Source organism: Andrena cerasifolii, unplaced genomic scaffold (genome assembly GCF_050908995.1).
Source record: "Andrena cerasifolii isolate SP2316 unplaced genomic scaffold, iyAndCera1_principal scaffold0026, whole genome shotgun sequence".
Lineage (NCBI taxonomy): Eukaryota > Metazoa > Arthropoda > Insecta > Hymenoptera > Andrenidae > Andrena > Andrena cerasifolii.
In genome coordinates, this window is record NW_027484919.1 from 130,001 (window position 1) to 135,000 (window position 5,000).

The window sequence follows — 5,000 nt, forward strand, 5'->3', positions numbered from 1 at the left end:
GGGCCCGAATGGTTTGCGGTTCCGCTACCGGGTTCCGGAATAGGAACCGGATTCCCTTTCGCCCAACGGGTGTGTGTCTCTCTAAAAAAACTCTGTTTTAGGACACCACATCTGCATAGGATTTCTCTTAGGGCTTAGGATCGACTGACTCGTGTGCAACGGCTGTTCACACGAAACCCTTCTCCACGTCAGTCCTCCAGGGCCTCGCTGGAGTATTTGCTACTACCACCAAGATCTGCACCGACGGTGGCTCCAGGCAGGCTCACGCCCAGACCCTTCTGCGCACACCGCCGCGACCCTCCTACTCGTCAGGGCTTCATGGAGGACGGTCACCCGCGAGCGGATGGCACGTCCCTCCCCACTTGCCGCTGACGGCGGAGTATAGGCGCGACGCTTCAGCGCCATCCATTTTCAGGGCTAGTTGCTTCGGCAGGTGAGTTGTTACACACTCCTTAGCGGATTCCGACTTCCATGGCCACCGTCCTGCTGTCTTAAGCAACCAACGCCTTTCATGGTATCCCATAAGCGTCGACTTAGGCGCCTTAACTCTGCGTTTGGTTCATCCCACAGCGCCAGTTCTGCTTACCAAAATTGGCCCACTTGGCACTCTGATTCAATATAATCTCGTGGCTTCATGATCCAAGCAAGCCAGAGATCTCACCCATTTAAAGTTTGAGAATAGGTTGAGGTCGTTTCGGCCCCAAGGCCTCTAATCATTCGCTTTACCAGATGAAACTCGCACACGTTCGCGTAGGAACGAGCGAGTGCCAGCTATCCTGAGGGAAACTTCGGAGGGAACCAGCTACTAGATGGTTCGATTAGTCTTTCGCCCCTATACCCAGTTCCGACGATCGATTTGCACGTCAGAATCGCTACGGACCTCCATCAGGGTTTCCCCTGACTTCGTCCTGACCAGGCATAGTTCACCATCTTTCGGGTCCCAACGTGTACGCTCTAGGTGCGCCTCTTCTCGCAATGAGAACGAGACGCCCCGGGAGTGCGAGGCCGCATCGTAACGCGGCCGATCCTCCCTCGGTCGACGCAAAGGTCGACCTTCACTTTCATTCCGCCTTTAGGTTTCTTTCTCCCAATGACTCGCGCACATGTTAGACTCCTTGGTCCGTGTTTCAAGACGGGTCCTGAGAGTACCCAAAGCAGTAGCGTCGCCGACCGGTAATTCGAAGCTTGGCCAGTCCAAGGACACCGCCTGCTAACAGCTGGCCAGGCCCGGGGACGGCACTAGGTCCGTACCTCCGGGTAAGAACTGACCGGGCTTGCGGCGGGCCTGACGCACACACATTCGAAAATGGATTGGTTGCGGCCCGATACCGTCAGAGTACCGTCGCGCAGCCGGTCGGGCGGCCGAGGGTCTGTCGCGTGCTCTGGGAGCAACGAAACAGGCAACCGCTCGGGCCGTAGACCGACACGCAACGGGTCGCGACGTTCTACTAGGGGAGAAGTGCACGACTACGTGGCCGGAACATTCACCGCCGGTGGTGTACCCTCGCTAATGGACCACGAAAGTCCACCCGGAGTATCGCGCACCGACGGGAGCCAGCCTCGTCGACGATGAATCTCCCCATTCGATCTTTTGGGTTTCTCAGGTTTACCCCTGAACGGTTTCACGTACTCTTGAACTCTCTCTTCAAAGTTCTTTTCAACTTTCCCTCACGGTACTTGTTCGCTATCGGTCTCGTGGTTGTATTTAGCCTTAGATGGAGTTTACCACCCACTTAGGGTTGCACTCTCAAGCAACCCGACTCTATGGAGAGATCCTCCCGAAACGCGTACCGGTCGCTACGGGCCTGGCACCCTCTGCGGGTAAGTGGCCCCATTCAAGATGGACTTGGACGCGGTGCGACGTCACGGGATAAACGGATCCTCCTGAACACTACAATTCCCTGCGGCGGAACCGCGGGATTCAGTGCTGGGCTAATTCCTGTTCGCTCGCCGCTACTAAGGAAATCCTTGTTAGTTTCTTTTCCTCCGCTTAGTAATATGCTTAAATTCAGCGGGTAATCTCGCCTACTCTGAGGTCGTCAATCATTTTATATATTAATTAGGTGCCACCAGAGAAAAAACCTGAGACCGCGAAGCGGAGAGAAGATATTATATTATAAATCGTGCTCCCTCTCTCTCTTTTGGATATTTTACCTCGAGCGGGCATCCCGGCGGGAGTACGGGGGTGTGTGGGCGTAGTGCGTTGACACCGACGACGGGGCCGGGCCGGACGAGAAGCTGGGCTGAAGAATACAAGGAGAAGAAGAAGAATGAAACATACAAAACTTCTTTCTCAGATTCTTTTTCTCTTCCCTTGCTCGCTCGCAGATTCCCATGCGCACCGCGTATACGGCATCACGCCACGCACCATACACATCTTTCCCCGCGTACACATCCCGGCTCACAGCCCGACAACGACAACGACGGATCGATGTGATCGATCTCGCGTTGTATCCAGAGAGGTACCAACGCACGATTCCAGAGAAAACGTACATTTGACTCTCTTTTCTCTTCTGATCGAGAATTAGAGTCCCCCCTTAACATCTCTCTATTTGCGCCACGCCAAAGTGTCTCTTTTTCGTCGCGCATAGTCGATTCGATCCGTGAGACTCCCGCGGAACGACCACCGGTTTTTACTTTAACGTCCGTCCGCTATATTAGCTTTGAGATTCCCGCTATCCCTCACGCCTCGAGCAGCAGAGGGAACCGCGTGGGAAAAATAAGCTTTTCCGTGGACTGGACGACCGGTGAGACGCGCGGTCTCTTATACGATCGACCAACAACGCGACAAAGAAGACATGGGGCGATCGGGGAGACTCGTCCTTCCATTCAGCACGAAGGAGAGTCGTACTACCACCTTTCGCGGCATCAGCGCCTTTCGGTTCGTCAAAGTTCAAATTCGCGCAGCCGCGCCAGCGAGGATTCCGGGGTACAGAAACGTTAAACGACGCGTGCAGCAATCTCTCTCATCGGATGTTTGGCGCAAACACTCATGTGCGTCGACGGAACGTGGCCATAGGGAGAGAATGAATGTACGGCTTGGCGAGGACACGCGCGACGACGGGGAAATACATCGACCCGATCCTGTTGACGCGTGGTTATTTTTATCATCCCGCACAGCGCCGCTACTATTCATGTAATTACACACCCTTGGATCTTCACGGCGTCCCGAAGAACGAGTGTTGTGCCCTCGATGTATCTCGATTGACTTTTTATCACTTGTCAGTCAACGACGACCCTCTGTTTAAAATCCCTGGGGCCTCGTGAACGCGACGATATAGATCGGCGCACATATGCCGCGCACTGCTCTTCTCTTTCTCTATCTATCTCTCGCTCTTTGGTCCTCTTTCTCAGGACAAATTTTTCATTTCAGGCGACGTCGGGAGCACGGTAAAAGATCTCGCGCAGAACGTGAAGGCAAATCTACACCCAACCGGTGCGAGCGGAGAGGCTGCTGTGAGTTCTTTGATCCAGGGAGCGGTGCAGCACACGGGCGGTCGTTGTAAAACAACGACGCAAGACGCCGTGAAAGCACGCACGCGAGTCCGCAAGATGATCATTTTTTTCATCACGTTCGCCTCTCTCTTTTCTCGCACGGGAGGGAGTACACACGCTTCACGGTTCTCACGCGAGCCGTGGCAAACGCCGACGAACGGCCCAACTTTCGCTCGTACGTCGCGTATCTCGCGTCTATCATCGACCCGACTCCGAAACGCGTTACATCTTCGGAAACGCGAGACGGCGAGGATGATACACGTAGGAGAACCGACGCAAGCAGTCTTTTGTATGTGATAACGACCCTCAGCCAGGCGTGGTCCAGGAATTGTATCCGTGGACCGCAATGTGCGTTCGAAATGTCGATGTTCATGTGTCCTGCAGTTCACACGTTGACGCGCAATTAGCTGCGTTCTTCATCGACCCACGAGCCAAGTGATCCACCGTTCAGGGTAATCGTGTTATTAAATATGTTCGTTATATCTATTGTTCTCGGTTCGGATGAAGCCGAGGCCCGTGCGCCTCCAACCAGCGCGCGAAGGAGGTCCGGGCGTCGCCACCGTTGTGAGACGACACTGTGTGTGATTTCTGTCCAGGACGGGAACCGTCGAAACGCGCGCGGAAACACCGCGACACGTCCGACGGCCGAGCGTACTCTATTATTGTATTTCATTTAAAAACCTTCGAGATACACGGGGGTACATGAACCGTAATCGCGTACTCTGGGGGCCATCGCACGCGGCAGCGTCCTCCTTACGCACGCTCTCTATCGTCGCCGTTCCCCGAAAGCGGACGCACGGCCGGCTTCGATCGGTCCAATTGGACTTTCGCTATCGAAGCTTCACAGCCGGTCCTTTTATTTGGCTATCGGGGCGCGATTAAGTGAGCGATACTCGGGGACGCACGTCGACGCGATCGATGTGCGAGCCGCCCTAGGTTACCCGGGGATCCTCTCGGAGGAGAGGGTCTCCCCGTCCACTGGACTTTTCGGAGAGAGCGCGACCAAAACTGAGGAAGCGTAATGCGAGTGGAAGAAGCGTCGTTCGAAAGAGAGGGATAGTAGAAACGTCGCGAAGCCGAGGCTCCGACGGCGGCTCGTTTCTGCCCTCTCTCTCCCGCGCTTTACTTAACCACTCTCGGAGCGCTTGTGGTGTGTTTTCGTCCCTGTCTTGGGTCGCGAGTGACTCCTTTTATTACTCGATTCGAGCCTACACGCTCGCGCAGACAACACGCGCAGACGGTATAATTCGTATATAACGGCACACGCCTCTGATACGAGGTGAACGCGAATCGACGAGGGCGGCGGGCTACCGGAGGACGATCGCAACGACGGGTCTTGTTTTTCCCGATTCAGTTAACGACGACCTCTCTCGAGAAACCTCTCGCGAGCGCACTCGTGATCGCGTTCGTAATATTATCGTCCCGTTCTCAAAGAGGGGGCCGCGCACGTCTGGCGGTCTGGCGGGCTTGGCTCTTTGCGCTTCACCGATGGCATCGGACGGGAG

General features: G+C 55.2%; 2 non-coding genes across 2 annotated transcripts in view; both read right to left on the reverse strand.

Moving 5' to 3' along the window:
* Window positions 1-2,039, reverse strand: part of LOC143378036 (large subunit ribosomal RNA) — a 4,001-nt gene extending 1,962 nt beyond the window's left edge. The window contains exon 1 of the ribosomal RNA XR_013087476.1: window positions 1-2,039. This exon is cut by the window's left edge and continues 1,962 nt beyond it. This is a non-coding gene — a ribosomal RNA (large subunit ribosomal RNA).
* A 1,756-nt stretch (window positions 2,040-3,795) lies between these two features.
* Window positions 3,796-3,950, reverse strand: LOC143378021 (5.8S ribosomal RNA). The gene has a single exon (XR_013087461.1). It is a non-coding gene; the product is annotated as a 5.8S ribosomal RNA (ribosomal RNA).
* Between the last annotated feature and the right edge of the window lie 1,050 nt (window positions 3,951-5,000).